Source organism: Pristiophorus japonicus, chromosome 16 (genome assembly GCF_044704955.1).
Source record: "Pristiophorus japonicus isolate sPriJap1 chromosome 16, sPriJap1.hap1, whole genome shotgun sequence".
In the NCBI taxonomy this organism is placed as follows: domain Eukaryota; kingdom Metazoa; phylum Chordata; class Chondrichthyes; family Pristiophoridae; genus Pristiophorus; species Pristiophorus japonicus.
In genome coordinates this window covers 13,824,202-13,842,323 of record NC_091992.1, presented here as the reverse complement: position 1 = coordinate 13,842,323, position 18,122 = coordinate 13,824,202, and the positions used below count along the sequence as shown (strand labels likewise).

General features: G+C 45.6%; 1 long non-coding RNA gene across 2 annotated transcripts in view; it reads left to right on the top strand.

The window, feature by feature from the left end:
* The window catches only part of LOC139226336 (uncharacterized), a 161,393-nt gene extending 143,670 nt beyond the window's left edge, over nucleotides 1–17,723 (top strand). For both annotated transcript variants that reach the window (XR_011587238.1, XR_011587239.1), the window contains exon 4: nucleotides 17,667–17,723. This is a non-coding gene — a long non-coding RNA (uncharacterized lncRNA). The remainder of the gene's footprint in view (nucleotides 1–17,666) is intronic.
* Nucleotides 17,724–18,122: the final 399 nt, after the last annotated feature.

Here is an 18,122-nt window from a genome sequence, read left to right as displayed (position 1 = left end):
GACCTGTTTGCACTAGCATACCTTACCACCAGGGGTGCACTTGCAAGAGACAGGTATATAAGGACAGGTCTCAGGCAAGTGCAGGATTCCAGAACTGTGAAATAAAGGTGCAGGTCCAGAGTGACCTTGACTTCACTACATGCCTCGTGTGAATCTGTACTGAGGGGACAGGACCTTACAATACCTACTTATCTAATGAACTGCTGCATGTTTCTGATGGAGCAAAGTAATGTAAGGATGAGATTCAGCTGATCACAACATGATTGGGACAGAATATTTATCACAAGCAGAGCAATATAGACGTCGCTTCAGTAAAAGTTGTAAAAATCAAGACTTTTCATGGACTCCTGATTGTTTGCAATCCCAATTTGTCAGCTGTGGCTCAGTGGGCGGCACTCTCGCCTCTGAGTCAGAAGGCTGTAGGTTGAAGTCTCACTCCAGGGACTTGAGCACATCATAATCATCATAGGTGGTCCCTCGTATCGAGGATGACTTGCTTCCACACCAAAAAGGGATGAGTTCACAGATGTTTCAATGAAGGACCTAATATTCCAGGTCCTGAACTACATCCTGAAGGGTGGAAGATGCCTGTGCGTGGATTTTTTTAACGTGTGGTGGCCGTTGCACACCAGCCACCACACGGGCTTGACAGAGCTAGGTCTTGGTCCAGTGGCAAGCATTAACCAAGACGACTGAAGACCAGCTCTGCTACACGGACTAAGTGCGCACACATATCGCAATGTGGGCTGGCCTGTACTGCCCCTGGGCCCTTGCCTCTTCTGGGCCTCGAACTCACGCCTCTCCTGGGCCCCGATCACATCCCTCTACAGTCTCTCGCCGCTCATGCGCCCCAACCTCGCCGCTCCTGCTGTAATTGCCCACGCTGTAATCAACTACCTGGACCTTGATGACGTCCAATCCAGTCGCTGTCTTTGCTGCCGTCGCCCTCCTGCACCAGCTCGCGCTGTACCTTGCAGTGGTACATCGCTACGTTGCTCCAGGCCACCGCTCCTTTTATGGCTCCATTGAGCACATAAATCTAGGCTGACACTCCAGTGCAGTGCTGAGCGAGTGCTGCACTGTCGGAGGTGCCGTCTTTCGGATGAACCAATGCCCCGTCTGCTCTCTCGGGTGTACACAAAAGATCCCACGCCACTCTTTCGAAGAAGAGCAGGGGAGTTATCTGGCCAATATTTATCCCTCAATCAACGTAAGAAAACAAATTATCTGGTCATTATCATATTGCTGTTTGTGGGAGCTGGTTGTGTGCAAATTGGCTGCCATGTTTCCCACATAAGGCAAATTCCCAGGATGAGCCAAAATGGCCTCCTTCCATGCTGTAAATTTCTATGATTCTATGATTACAACAGTGATTGCACTCCAAAAGTGCTTAATTGGCTATAAAGAGCTTTGAAACATCCGGTGGTCATGAAAGGCGCTATAGAAATCCAAGTCTTACTTTCTTTTTAATTTAACAGCCGTTGGACCCTTTTAAAAGTGAGAATACTAAGGGCTACCTCCTCCCCATTGCTCAAAAGGTAAATATAATATGTGTGGTTGGGTACTGAGCCATATGGATCACTGGTCTATGCAGAGCTAAGTGACCTTGACCAGAACATTAATGGTGGTGCCATAAGTACCTTCAATGTGACAAATTCCAGATAACGCTCTTGTGAAGCGCCTTTGGACGTTATATAAATACAAGTTGTTGTTGTAGTTATGAAAAGTTGGGAATAAAAGTAGGACGCTGATTTTATGAAAAATCTATTTCAGATAAACATTACAATCTGGAAATTGCTGTTGGCTGTTTTGGTGGCTGGACATTCCTTCTATTTCGCTAGAAGCATAATCCTATTTAAGATAAGCAGGTTAATCTGGTCTAATGCACAGCGAAACGTAGTACAATCACAGTAAGCATTTGTACCTGAACCTTCATCTAAGTGGGGGGAATCACCGTTAAGAAGAGTTATGTTCACTTCATACCACCCATCCTTGTGGCCTCTCTCAGTGAGGTTGACTATTTCATGTACCAATCTATAAGTAATTTTGTTGTGTAGCACCCAATATCGTTCCACATAGGACCCTTGCAGCTGACAGAAGTAAGAAACCTTCATCCCATTATAGTAAGCTAATGTTGAGTTCAGGACCCCAAGGTGCAGTACTTCGTAGTACAGAAGATGTATTTTGTCCAGAAGAACACCACATGACTCCATTTAACCCCACTGTCCTGATCTACAATTACAAGTTAAACACTGAAAGACCCCTGGAGAAACGAAAGCCTTGCATTTATATAGCGCCTTTCACGACCACCGGACGTCACAAAGCGCTTTACAGCCAATGAAGTACTTTTTGGATTGTAGTCACTGTTGTAATGTGGGAAACGCGGCAGCCAATTTGCAAACAGCAAGCTCCCACAAACAGCGATGTGATAATGACCAGATAATCTGTTTTAGTGATGTTGATTGAAGGATAAATATTGGCCACGACAACGGGATAACTCCCCTGCTCTTCTTTGAAATAGTGCCGTGGGATCTTTTATGTTCACCTGAGAGAGCAGATGGGGCCTCGTTAGATCTCCTCAGCTACTGCCCCCCTGTCCCTCAAATCTGCCATCATCATCCCTCTCCTCAAAAAATCCAATCCTCGATCCCTCAATCCTTGCAAACTACCACCCCATCTCCAACCTCCCTTTCCTCTCCAAAGTTCTTGAACATGTTGTCGCCTCCCAAATCCATGCCCATCTTTCCCACAATTCCATGTTTGAATCCTTCCAACCCGGTTTCCGCGCCTGCCATAGTACCGAAACTGCTTTCATCAAAGTCACAAATGACATCCTTTGTGTGTGACAAAGGTAAACTATCCATCCTCATCCTTCTTGACCTGTCTGCAGTCTTTGACACGGTTGACCACTGTATCCTTCTCCAACGCCTCTCCACCATCGTCCAGCTGGGTGGGACTGCACTTGCCTGGTTCCATTCTTATCTATCTAATCGTAGCCAGAAAATCACCTGCAACAGCTTCTCTTCCCACCCCCGCATAGTTACCTCTGGTGTCCCCCAAGGATCTATCCTTGGCCCCCTCCTATTTCTCATCTACACGTTGCCCCTTGGCGACACCATCCGGAAACACAGCGTCAGTTTCCACATGTACGCTGATGACACCCAGCTCTACCTCTCCACCACTTCTCTCGACCCCTCCATGGTCTCTAAATTGTCAGACTGCTTGTTTGAAATCCAGTCTGGATTAGCAGACATTTTCTCCAATTGAATGTTGGAAAGACCAAAATCATTGTTTTCAGTCCCCGCCACAAACTCCGTTCCCTAGACACTGACTCCATCCCTCTCCCCAACTCATGTCTGAGGCTGAACCAGACTGTTCGCAACCTTGGTGACCCCGAAATGAGCTTTTGACCATATATCCACAGCATAAGAATGTAAGAACATAAGAAATAGGAGCAGGAGTAGGCCATTAGGCCCCTCGAGCCTGCTCTACCATTTAATAAGATCATGACTGATCTGATCATGTTCTCAGCTACATTTCCCTGCCCAGTCCCCATAACCCTTGACTCCCTTATTGCTCAAAAATCTGTCTATCTCCGCCTTAAATATATTCAATGACCCAGCCTCCACAACCATCTGGGGCAGGGAATTCCAGATTTACAACCCTCTGAGAGAAAAAATTCCTCCTCATCTCAGTTTTAAATGGGCGGCCCCTTATTCTGAGACTATGTCCCCTAGTTTTAGTTTCCCCTATGAGTGGAAATATTCTCTCTGCATCCACCTTGTCGAGCCCCTCATTATCTTATATGTTTCGATAAGATCACCTCTCATTCTTCTGAACTCCAATGAGCATAGGCCCAACCTACTCAACCTATCTTCATAAGTCAACCCCCTCATCTCCAGAATCAACCTAGTGAACCTTCTCTGTACAGCCTCCAATGCAAGTATATCCTTCCTTAAATATGGAGACCAAAACTGTACGCAGTACTTTAGGTGTGGTCTCACCAATACCCTGTACAGTTGTAGCAGGACTTCTCTGCTTTTATACTCCATCCCCCTTGCAATAAAGGCCAACATTTAATTTGCCTTCCTGATTATTTCTTGTACCTTTATATTAACTTTTTGTATTTCATGCACAAGGACCCCCAGGTCCCTCTGTACTGAAGCACTTTGCAATTTTTCTGCATTTAAATTATTATTTGCTTTTCTATTTTTTTCTGCCAAAATGGATAACCTCACATTTTCCCACATTATACTCCATCTGCCAAATGTTTGCCCACTCACTTAGCCTGTCCACATCCCTTTGCAGATTGTTTGTGTCCTCCTCACAACTTACTTTCCGACCCATCTTTGTATCATCAGCAAACTTGGCTACATTACACTCGGTCCCTTCATCCAAGTCATTAATATAGATTGTAAATAGTTGAGGCCCCAGCACTCCACTAGTTACTGTTTGCCAACCGGAAAATGACCCATTTATCCCGACTCTCTGTTTTCTTTTAGTTAGCCAATCCTCTATCCATGCTAATATATTACTCCCAACTCCGTGAACTTTTATCGTGCAGTAACCTTTTATATGGCACCTTATCGAATGCCTTCTGGAAATCCAAATACACCACATCCACTGGTTCCCCCTTATCCACCCTGCTTGTTACATCTAAGCATAACTAAGACCGCATATTTCCACCTCTGTAACATCGCCCGTCTCCACCCGCGCCTCAGCTCATCTGCTGCTGAAGCCCTCATCTATGCCTTTGAAACCTCTAGTCTTGACTATGCCGACACACCCCTGGCTGGCCTCCCACATTCTACCCTGCATAAACTAGAGGTGATCCAAAACTTGGCTGATGTGTCCTAACTTGCACCAAGTCCCACTCACCCATCTCTCTTCTCTCTTAGGCAGTCCCTCGTATCGAGGATGACTTGCTTCCACGCCAAAAATGGATGAGTTTACAGGTGTTTCAATGAAGGACCTAATATTCCAGATCCTGAACTACATGTTGAAGGGTGGAAGATGCCTGTGCGTGGATTTTTTTAACGTGTGATGGTCGTTGCACACCAGCCACCACACGGGCTTGACAGAGCTAGGTCTTGGTCTAGTGGCAAGGTTTAATCAAAACGACTGGAGACCAGCTCTGCTGCACGGACTGAGTGTGCACACATATCGCAGTGTGGGCTGGCCCGTGCTACCCTGGGCCCATGCCTCTTCTGGGCTCCGAACTCGCGCTTCTCCTGGGTCCCGATCACGTCGCTCTGCAATCTCTCGCCGCTCCTTCGCCCCGATCTTGCCGCTCCTGCTCACACTCCAATCACCGACCTGGATTATGGTGATGTCCAATCCGGTTGCCCTCTTCACAGCCTTCCATCCCCCTCACCCATCACCCCTGTGCTCGCTGACCTACATTGGCTTCCGGTTACGAAGTCCTCGATTTAAAAATTCTCATCCTTATTTTCAAATTACTTCATGGCCTCACCCTTCCCTATTTCTGTAATCTCCTTCAGCCCCACAACCCCCCGAGATGTCTGCGCTCCTCTAATTCTACCCTTCTGAGCATCCCTGATTGTAATCGCTCAACCATTGGTGGCTGTGCCTTCTGTTGTGTAGACCCCAAGCTCTGAAACTCCCTACCGAAACCTCTCCGCCTCTCCTTCCTCCTTAAAACATACCTCTTTGACCAAGCTTTTGGTCACCTGCACTAATTTCTACTTATGTGGCTCGGTGTCAAATTTTTATTGCATAATACTCCTGTGAACTTTCACTACATTAAAGGCGCTTTATAAATACAAGTTGTCTCATCCAAAAGACAGCACCTCTGACAGTGCTGCACTCCCTCAGCACAGCACTATCGTGTCAACCTAGATTTATGTGCTTAAGTCCCTGGAGTGGGATTTGAACCTGCAACCTTCTGACATTAGAGGCGAGTGTGCAACCTACTGAGCCACAGCTGCCATATATACCTGGAGGGAGAACAATAAAAGCAACTGATTAAAATTTACAACCTGTTTGTGTAGGAAAGAGTTTAGTTTGCATTTCTGCTGGACTATCACCTCAGGCATAAATCAATAATGTTTCTGTAAAAGTGCAGCTTATGAGCAAAGTACAGTGAAGACGGAGAGCTTGGATTTTAGGCGACCGTGTATTTTTCATGTGTGAAAGTAGGTCCATCTTTTGAATATTTTATTTTTTATCTTTTGGAAAATATATTTTAAATATATTGTTAAATTTTATTTGATCAAAGTTGGAATAAATCTGCCAATGTCTTTTTGTTTAGCCCTTTAACTTTCTCCAGTCCTCTCCTCAGGGCTTTGATTCATGCTGTTCAAGTAACATTGATATGTTGATGGGTTGAGATTTAAGTAAGGTTGGAGGAGGCTCGTGTGGAGCATGACCACTGTAATAGACCTGTTTCTGTGCTGTAAATTCTATGAAGAAAGAAAGACTTGCGTTTATATAGCGCCTTTCACGACAACCAGAAGTCCCAAAGCGCTTTATAGCAAATGAAGTACTTTTTGAAATGTAGTCACTGTTATAATATAGGAAACGCAGCAGCCAATTTGCACACAGCAAACTCCCACAAACAGCAATTTGATAATGACCAGATAATCTGTTTTTAAATGTTGATTGAGGGATAAATATTGGCCAGGACACTGGGGATAACTCCCCAGCTCTTCGAAATAGAGCCTTGGGATCTTTTATGTCCACCCGAGAGAGCAGACGGGGGCCTCAGTTTGACATCTCATCCAAAAGACAGCACCTTTGACAGTGCAGCACTCCACTAGAGTGTCAGCCTGGATCATGTACATAAGTCTCTCACGTGAGACTAGAACCCACAACCTTCTGACTCCGACACGAGAGTGGTACCCACTGAGCCACAGCTGACACAGCTAGGGTTACCCCAGTAGACTATGTAATGCTGGGGTCATCCTAGCTAATGTCTTTCTTCCTGAACACAGAGATACGGTGAGGGAGAGAGACACTAGCTAGATTCAATACAAGGTTTATGAATGGATTTGAGCAATTACAGATTCCTTCACCATGTTCTGTTTATAGAAGCAAGCTAGAAAGCTAAGTGCATGTCAGTGAGCAGAAAGGTAGATTATTGTAAGTAATTGCTGAGAGAGGGCACGTCATGATGTTTGAGAAAGACCAATGAAGTCAGGCACTTGTAGCAGCGGTTCTGTTTTAATACCATTTGGTATTGTGATTGGTTGGTTGTTTGAGCTCAAGCATTATTGATACTCTGTTGAACAGAGGGGACTGTTCAGCCACCTAAGGACTCACTCTAAGAGTGGAAGCAAGTCTTCTTCGATTCCAACGGACTGCCTATGATGATGCTGATGATGATGACTAGCTAGGTTCAATACTTGGTAGTGCGATTTGCCGCCTGTATATCGCAGTTTTGCTTAGAAAGTCCCAGAGACAGTAAAACTGATTGGTGATGAGAAGTTCATGTCCTAGATATTTTGTCAGGAGTAGGGTACTGCTGGAGTTGGCTTTCCCTACCCACTCTCTGCCAATCACGTCTCCCCAGAGGGCTATGTCTTTGCCGACTATGGCATTGAAGTCACCTAGGAGGATTAGATTGTCGTCAGCGGGAATGCGGGACAGAGATTTTTCGAAGTTGGAGTAAAAACCCTCTTTGGTCTCATCCGTTGCATCAAGTGTTGGGGCGTACGCATTGATGACTGTGGTGCATTGGTTCCGGGATAGGGTGAGTCGAAGAGTCATAGGGCGTTCGTTAACCCTGCAGGGGGAGTCTTTGAGGTGGTCGACCAGCTCGTTTTTGATGGCGAAGCTGACTCCGTGAAGGCGGCATTCTTCCTCTGGTTTCCCTTTCCAGAAAAAGGTGTAACCTCCACTTGTTCCTTGAGCTGGCCTTCTCCTGCCCGCCGGGTCTCGCTTAGGGTGGCGATGTCGATGTCAAAGCGTCTAAGTTCTCGGGCAAGTATGGCGGTGCGGTGTTCCAGCCAGTTGCTGTTGGAGTTATCCATAAGGGTCCTGCCCTTCCAGGTCCCGAACATCATGTTAATGGAGTGGAAGATGCCTGGTGCGTAAGTTCTTTTAACTTGGGGTGGCCATTGCACATGGGCTACCACACGGGCTTAGCTGAGCAAGGTCTTGGTCCAGTGACAAGGGGGTCCAAGACGACTGGAGACCAGGCACTGCTGTATGAGCCTAATTGCCTATGGCGTGATGTTGGCGCAAGCTCGGTGCCGAGTGGCACCCTTGATGGCCACTGGTAAAGTTATCGCTAGAGTTCTCCTCAACCGTCTTCTCCCTGTGGCCGAGGAGATCCACCCGGAGTCACAGTGCGGATTTCGTCCTCTACGGGGCACAACGGACAGGATCTTTGCAGCGCGACAGCTGCAGAAAAAATGCAGGGAGGAGCACCAGTCCTTATACATGGCCTTCTTTGACCTTACAAAGGCCTTTGACACTGTCAACCGTGAGGGTCTATGGAGCGCCCTCCTCCGTTTCGGATGCCCCCAAAAGTTCGGCAACATCCTCCGCCTGTTCCACGACGACATGCAGGCCGTAATCCTTACCAACGGACCCATTACAGATCCAATCCACGTCCGGTCCGGGGTCAAACAGGGCTGCGTCATCGGCCCAACCCTCTTCTCAATCTTCCTCACTGCCATGCTCCACCTCACAGTCAACAAGCTCCCCACTGGAGTGGAACTAAACTACAAAACCAGTGGGAAGCTGTTCAACCTTCGCCGCCTCCAGGCCAGGTTCCAAGACTACCCCAACCTCTGTTATCGAGGTACAGTATGCGGACAACGCCTGCGTCATTCAGAGGCTGAACTCCAGGACATAGTCGACGTATTTACTGAGGCGTAAGAAGGCATGGGCCTTACGCTAAACATCCGTAAGACAAAGGTCCTCCACCAGCCTGTCCTCGTTGCACGGCACTGCCCCCCAGTGATCAAGATCCACAGCACGGCCTTGGACAATGTGGACCATTTCCCATACCTCAGGTTTTATCAACAAAAGCAGACATTGATAAGGAGATCCAACACCGCCTCCAGTGCGCCAATGCAGCCTTCGGCCGCCTGAGGAAGAGAAAGATCGAAGACCAGGCCCTTAAATCTACCACCAAGCTCATGGTCTACAGGGCTGTAGTAATGCCCACCCTCCTGTATGGCTCAGAGACATGGACCATGTACAGTAGACACCTCAAGTCGCTGGAGATATATCACCAACGATGCGTCCGAAAGATCCTACAAATGCCCTGGGAGGACAGATGCACCAACATCAGTGTCCTCGTCCAGGCCAACATCCCCAGCATTGAAGCATTCACCACACTTGATCAGCTCTGCTGGCAGGCCACATTGTCCGCATGCCAGACACGAGACTCCCAAAGCAAGCGCTCTACTCGGAACTCCCACATGGCAAACGAGCCAAAGGTGGATAGAGGAACCATTACAAGGACACCCTCAAAGCCTCCTTGGTGAAGTGCAACATCACCATGTTCTGTTTATAGAAGCAAGCTTAGTGTATGTCAGTGAGCAGAAAGGTAGATTATTTCAAGTAGCTGCTGAGAGAGGGCACGTCATGATGTTTGAGAATGACCAATGAAGTCAGGCACTTGTAGCAGCGATTCTGTTAGAAATATTTTAATACCATTTGGTATTGTGATTGGTTGGTTGTTTGGGCTCAAGCATTATTGATACTCTGTTGAACAGCCATGGATAGCCTGTAGGTCTGAAAGTACTTGCAGGGGCTCAATCAATGTGATTCCCGCTGTGGGTTAGGATAGTCGTAATTAATCAATGCTGGAAACTCCACATGTGCTTTCATTAAATAACAACAACAAACACTTGTATTTATAAAGTGCCTGTAATGTAGAAAACCCTCCCAACGTACTTTACAGTGGTTATAATCACAAACAATGGGCCACAGAAGGAGATAATAGGAGGGGTGACCAAAAACTTGGTTGAAGGAGAGAGGGACTTAAAGGAAGAAAGGGAGGGGGAGGGGTTTATTATTACATGAATGATATGCAATGGTTTGTTGGTGGTGCTTTGCACATGGTGCATATCATGCGGAATTAATAGGGCTGAAAATCTCACCGTTACTTTGGTGCAGGTCCGCTGGTATGGCCACAAACATGGCTGGTGCACCAACCGCTGGACTCTGTCCTTGGGCCAACGTTGCCACATTGTGTCGGAGTCCCTGTCTGCCCCGACAACGCCATCACTGTGAGGAGGAGCAAGGTTCTCAATCAGGCCAACATTCCCAGCATCGAAGCACTGACCACACTTGACCAGCTCTGTTGGACGGGCCACATCGTCCACATGCCCGACACGAGACTCCCAAAGCAAGTGCTCTACTCGGAACTCCTACACAGCAAGCAAGCCCCAGGTGGGCAGAGGAAATGTTTCAAGGACACCCTCAAAGTCTCCTTGATAAAGTACAACATTCTCACTGGCACCTGGGAATCCCTGGCCCAAGACCGCCCCAAGTGGAGGAAGAGCATCCGGGAGAGTGCTGAGCACCTCGAGTCTCATCACCAAGAGCATGCAGAAATCAAGCGCAGACAGCGGAAGGAGCGTGCAGCAAACCAGTCTCCCCTACCACCTTTTCCTTCAACCACTGTCTGTCCCACCTGTGACAGAGACTGTAATTCCCGATTTGGACTGTTCAGTCACCTGAGAACTCACTTTTAGAGTGGAAGCAAGTCTTTCTCGATTTTGAGGGACTGCCTATGATGATGATGATGAGTGTAGGTATGGCCTGGTCTCACCTGGTGGGAGGTGAGACCCACTTTGGGGTCCAGGCTCAGATTGGGGCCTGGACTGCCCCCTCCCTCCCTACCTCCCAGGCTGGAAGACTGCTGTCAGACATGCTGAGATGTACCTCCTACCACCATGGAGTTTTTGGGGCCAAAATTGTTAGTCGCTTTACCCCTGAATCAGTTACCATTTTGTTTTCAACGTGAAACTCTGTATTATTTAGGTATTTTTAGGCCTACGCTTCTTTGGGTCTCAATATGCCACACAAGAGAGATCCATACAACATGGCCCAAGTTCATAATATTGCCATTTTCTCTAGAAAAGAGGAGGTTGAGAGATGTCCTAATTGAGGTCTTTAAAATTATAAAGGGGTTTGATCGGGCAAACGTAGAGAAAATGCTTGTGGGGGGAATCCAAAACTAGGGGTCATAATTATATGATAGTCACTAATAAATGCAATAAGAAATTAAGGAGAAGCTTCTTTACCCAGAGAGTGTTTAAAATGTGGAACTCACTACCTCAATGAGTAGTTGAGGCGAATAGCATAGATGCATTTAAGGGGAGTCTGGATAAGCACACGAGGGAGAAAAGAATAGGATATGCTGATCGGGTTAGCTGAAGTGGGGTGGGAGGAGGCTCGTGTGGAGCATAAACACTGGCACAGACCAGCTGGGCCGCATGGTCTGTTTCTGTGCTGGAAATTCTACGTAATTCTGAAATGGGCCGAGGGTGTGTGTGTGAGAGCCATCTTGGTGTTCACTTTATTGAATTTCCTTCCTCCTATCTGTGTGGGAAAAGTTGGCTTTCCATTGCCATTTCCCTACCGCAGCACGACTGAAACCAGTTCATCAGCAATGTCGAGGACTGGCGGCACTAATCCATATTCTGCCACTCGGTGCTGTGGCACATTAGGGTTCCGATGTACTTTGACACTTTACTCCTGTGAAGTACTCCCGCTGGCTACCTATTAATATACAATGATTCCATGAATTCGCGATTCAGAAACTAGATGATGAGATAGGAGGATCTAGGATGAGTTTTCTGACAGTAAGGTTAAGAGTCATATATTGCCTGAAGCATCTATTAGGAAGAAGCTGTCTGTTTTGTCTGGGACAGGGAGCTTCAATTACGAAAAGATGTAAGTGCCACGCATGGTCTAGTTTGTTAGTTACAGGTGGCAGTGTCATTTAAATATCTGGGATGGTGAAGGATGAAGCATCCATCTCGGATCCCAGAATGTAGTCATTGTCGTCCATGCCCTGGAATGTCCACACAGCAAGCCGAAAGTCTAGCACCAAGAGCCTAGATTGTATATTATGGTGACTGGGATGAGGAGAAATTTCTTCACTGAAAGGTTTGTGAATCCTTGCAATTCTCTACCCCAGAGGGCTGTGTTGAGTCGTTGAATATATTCAAGACAGAGATGGATAGATATTTGAATACTAGGGGAATCAAGGGACATGGGAATAGTGCGGGAACATGGAGTTGAGATAAAAGATCAGCCATGATCTTATTGAATGGCGGAGCAGGCTCGAAGAGCCGTATGACCTACTCCTGCTCATATTTCTTATGTTCTTATAAATACAGAATGCCTTTGGGAGTAAATTTAGAAAGTGAATCTAGGAGCCCGCAGCTTCTGTCAGGCAAAACATGTCATGTTGACCTTAGAGTAGTAAGTAAGTCACCAGAGATGTTAACTTAGATAGTCAGCTACTTGTACTTTACACCATTAACTCTTTCCAGACTATAGTAGCAATTTTACAGTAGGGCAATAATATTAAAGTTTATCCAGGGTTTTGGATCTGGTTAGCTGCCTTGCCCATTGGATTAAGCTAGCACTGCTCATCTGGAGATAATATCAAAGTCGTCCTCTGATTTTCTCCTCCCCCTTCCTGAAGGCATCGACTTGTGTACCCGTGCAGTGAGTATCACAAGCCAAGAGTGAAAGGAACTGTGCAACATGATGTCCGTGGAGCACAGGGCACCAGCTGGGAGTGAAGGACATCACGTAAACTCGCCTGTCCTCCAGTTTGGTCTTCACACTGCTTCCAGCTGAACATCTACCTTCTAAAACTGAATAGCCCTATGTGTGCTTTGGCAAAATAGATCCCCCGAGCTACTGGGCATTTGGAGGCCTGCCTATAACTCAGAAGCAATTAACGCACTATTAAAACACGGAGCTTGAAGGAGTAATTTGGGGAGATACACAGCACATTAGTCGGGGGTGGGGGGGGGTAAAGTTTATGTTGAAGGCACCTCAACAGATTAAAGATTTACAAATCTCACTGCTCTCCTTTTCAATGTAATTCTTACTAGAAATCTCTGAAACTGAAGATTTGCTTCTTACAGAATTTTTTGACAGCTGGATTTTATACAATAAAATAGACTTACATTGAATAAAATGTTGAAGACTGTCATCTGTAATAGCAGCAGATATTCTCTTTGCCAAGACTAAGTATTATTAAGTTGACAAGACAAGGAATGAAGCCATATTAAAATAACCAGACTGACAAAACCCTCATACAATAAAGCTCAAATCTGCCAGTTGTATTATGAGCCATTACGTTCTGACAAGCGTAAGATCTAAAGAGAAATCATTTTAACAGCTCTTGGCCCAAACCTGGCACGGCAATCAGGACGCTGATGTTAAGTGGATTTGTCAGCAGTGGTTGTGATGGGATTCGGTAGGCTCAGCAGACAGAAAGGATTTATCTCTGTGCCTCTTCACAGATATACAGGCAGTAACTTCAGCATTTTCATCTTGTAAAATTTGGAACCTTCCTCCCTAATGATTTCTCAATTGCTGAGCCACGTACTCGAAGTCCACGCTTCAATCTGGATTTACAGCTGGTGACATTCTGCCGTGCTCTGACTCTGTTTTTCATAAAAAAAGACAACAGTTGCGGGAACTACAGGGGGCCCAGAGTAAATCAGGGATCTCCGTCCCCTCCCTCGCCACTTCCCCTCCTCCATTTATTACCTTGTAATAAGGACACTAATGATGTGAGTGCTGAGGTATCTGAACACGGATTCTTAACTGGGTGATTCAGTAATCATCCCTCTCTTTCTGCTCTCCTGAAGGCACTGCCTCTGGCTGGGGTACAGTCGCACAGGCTAAGGCAGCTCTCTCGTAGCCTGTTTGATCCCATCCTTTCAGACCGCTAACTCCATCATCTTTTCATTAGTTGTTGCTTGAATGAGTCTGCCACCCTGGGACACCCTTCTATCAATCTACTACAGCTATTGAGCACCCCCAACCGTGTAAAGAAATTCTTCCTGATATCTCCTCAATCTGCCCTTCACAACCCTGAACCCTGTGCTGCTTTATTCTCATGTTCTGGCTTAGCTGAAAATGTTCTTTTGGTTTTACCTTTTCTATCCTAAAGAAAGACTTGGATTTATATAGCGCTTTTCACGACCACCGGGCATCTCAAAACGCTTTACAGCCAATTTGCGCGCAAGCAAACAGCAATGTGATAATGACCAGATAATTTGTTTTTTTGTTCTGTTGATTGAGGGATAAATATTGGCCAAGACACTGGGGATAACTCCTCTGCTCTTCATCGAAATAGTGCCACGGGATCTTTTACGTCCACTCGTGTCCTCTGGTCACCGACCCTTCTGCCAGTGGAAACAGTTTCTGCTTATCTACTCCATCAAAACCCTTCATAATTTTGAACACCTTTATTAAATCTCCCCTTAATCTTCTCTGCTCCAAGGAGAACAACCCCATCTTCTCCAGTCCCTTCACATAACTGAAGTCCCTCGTCCCTGGTACCATTCTAGTAAATCTCCTCTGCATCATCTCCAAGGCTTTGACTTCCTTCCTAAAGTGTGGTATCCAGAATTGGACACGGTACTCCAGCTAAGACCTAAGTAGTGATTTATAAAGGTTTTGCATAACTTCCTTGCTTTTGTACTCTGTGCCTCTATTTATAAAGCCCAGGATCCCATATCCTTTTGTAGCAACTGCTTCGATCATCCATCTGCTAAAGGCCATCTCCATATCTCCCATCTCCAGTGCCTCCAGTGAGTACTCCAGTGATTTAATCAATGCCACCTCCACATGCAGTGCCTGTTTCAGTATGATGACTCCTCCCTCTCCACTCCCCCCCAGCTTGGTGTCCAACTGCTATTCAGGGCCATATAAAGCACTTTGAGATATCTCCTTGTAAGTAATAAATTCAAGAAAATTTGAGTTAAAATTCTGCTTTTGGACGCTCAACACTTGGCAGGAACGTATGTCGCGGTATTGCATACAATCAGCCCATAATTTTCCATCCAAGTAGACAGAGACCCCCACAGTTCTACAATGCGCGTTGCTGGGGTCTGTTGGGCATGTAGAAGGAGAATTTCTACCCCGCTCTTTTAGGTGGGTCGTCTGCTTCGTAGCTATGCTCTCAGAAAGCTGGTTGACAATGGTCCAACAACAGGTCATATTTCGTGCATGAGCTTTCCTCTTCCCCATTTTCATTAATTATCCTGTGGTCTGCAGGATGTCATCCTCTCAGCGTGTGTTGCTAAACACTTACAGCAGAAGAATGCAGCTCTTGCCTTGACGCCACGGAAGCAGTAAAAGAGCCAAAATTGCCCCAGGAGCTCGACAACACTGCCTGCTCCTCCATCAACACATCACGTGACCTCTCTCCTAATTAGCTTCTTTTATTCTGGAGACTATTTGGAGGAAAATGCTTGGTAATGAACAGCATGATTTGATTTTGAAAAGGTCAGAAGAGAATTCAGCTCGCAGATGATTTAAATCACCAGACTAAATGAAAAAACGAGGCTGATTTAATTTATGATATACATAATTCAACAGGAACACAACATCAACAAAACACATTTCTCTGTAAAAGCCAAGGTCATCCAACAATAATATCCCTGGAACACTGCCAGCAACTAGTTGGGTACTAATACATAACAGTGCACATTTAAACCTACCGCTAAAAGCCAAGAGTTTTCCTGTGCTTGCCATGCAGTTCGTGAGTGAACTTTAGACACCCCTCCTTGTTCACTGACCTAATAGACTTTTAGAAGTTAAAGTAGAAGCAATGAGCTCTTGAAGCTAAAACATTTGGCCATTTATTTTATTAAATGGCCATTTGTGAAGGTCCAGTCAAGGAGCACAGGGACAATGCAGTTTGTACACACCAGGAACTCTGCTGGGATTAGTAAAGAGAAACTTTAATATTACCTCACCTCCACTTCTGCTCTCAAATTCTCTTCAGTTACACATGCTTAACTCCCAGACTTAGTAATGACTTTCCGACCATGCTGGGACAATCAGTGAAGGTTGTTCGTAAAATTGGACGGTGGGTGGGAATCCTCAAGAAAGCCTCAGGTCACATTCTATCTATTCCATATAGCCATTTATTTAGTGCCTACAACATAGTAAAACATCTCAAGGTGCTCCAAAGGGGTGTAATCCGACAAAAGTTGACACCGAGCCGAACCGATCAAAAAATACTGTAACCCTGTTTCACTGATTCTTTTCGTGAGTGTTTTTCTTTTTCCCCCATTTTCATCTGCCCTAGATTCACTTTGGATTCTTTTGAAGTCTCTCTCCAAATCCCGGGCCTAACCCTGGGCTCGGTGCTGTTCAAACGCATTCAGGCCAGTAGATGCTTCTGCATTCATCATCAGAGATGTGGGCAGTCACATTCCTATATAAAATTCTGATTAAAATGTTTTTACCCAATTTTGAATCAAATCGCAGAATATCTTGCATCCGGTGGTTGTGAAAGGCGCTATATAAATCCAAGTCTTTGTCTCTTTACAACAATGGAAGGATTGGACATAATGTAAGTGTGCTGTTATTGCAGTTAGATTGGTAGCACTTGTTTATACAACAGTCCATCACATGCGAGCAATACAGTGGGAACTAAGTTAGAACTAGTTCCATCAGCCACCCACACACAAACGGATTGGTCACACTGTCCTGTTCCAAAGTCAGAGGTCAGATATCTCTTTACCGCTAAGAATTGATCACTATATCGTTAATAGTTCATCTCCCAAGTGATCAAGGAGCTCTCAAGTTGCTTGACACACTTGTTATCAGTCTTTTACTGCTGACCATGTCCAAATAGCAGGGAAAACTATTCTTGTACCTTTTTTTTGCCACTTTTTCACACCAAATCTTTCACAGTGTCATCTGTGGCTCAGTGGGTAATACTCTTGCCTCTGAGTCAGAAGGTTGTGGATTCAACAAATCTAGGCTGACACTCCCAATGGAGTGCTGCACTGTCGGAGGTGCCATCTTTTGGATCAGACGCTAAACCGAGGCCCCGTCTGCTCTCTCAAGTGGAAGTAAAAGATCCCATGGCACTAGTTCGAAGAAGAGCAGGGGAGCTATCGCCAGTGTCCTGGCCAATATTTATCTCACAATCAACATAACAAAAAGAGATTATCTGGTCATTATGTCATTGCTGTTTGTGGGAACTTGCTTGTGTGTAAATTGGCGTTTCCACATTACAACAGTGACTATGCTCCAAAAGTACTTCATTGGCTGTAAAGTGCTTTGAGACGTCCAGTGGTCATGAAAGGCGCTATATAAATTCAAGTCTTTTTCAAATTATCCTCCAGCTACCTACATGCATGCTGAAGTAATTTTATTCTCATAATTTAGTAAGGTGGCTCAGTCCAGCTTCTCAAAAATGCAATATGATTGTCACTTCTTGGTCAAGCTTGGGAGCAGTGGTTCAGTGATGTGAGTAGGGAAACCACCCAGTGAGATTTCTCTCCCTAGGTGGCCCCAATCAAGACAATTGGAACCTGCTCCTTTGGGGTACTATGACTGAATATCCATTGAGGCTTGTATTTGAAAGTGGTTGAATGCCAAAAATCACAATTACCAGACCACTCCCGATCAATGTTTCAATATATTTTCTAAATTAAAAAGTAGTAATAATGATGAATATTTAATTGCAGGACCTATTTGTTGCATGGTGTGGAGGTGAAAGTTCTGTTCTGACATGGGTCTCTCTCGGATGCTGTGCTCCTGCTCAGTCCTTGCCTTGTTGCTGGGTTCCTACATTGCCCTGGACTTCAGGTACCACAATGCTTATCAGCTGCAGAGCTTCCTTCAGGAGATCAGAGCCAATTATTCGGGCATCACACATCTCCACAGCATTGGAAAATCAGTAAATGGTAAGGCCAAAGGAAAACCAATTGGATGCAATGGTAGACTATGGGTCATTGATGTGTCTTCTACATTAGATGCTTTGGCTGAAATAATTTGTGCACAGGTGAGGAGCTTTATAGATATATGAGGGTAATTGTCAAGGGTCATAAGAACATAAGAAATCGGAGCAGGAATAGGCCATACGGCCCCTCGAGCCAGCTCTGCCATTTAATACGATCATGGCTGATCCGATCATGGACTCA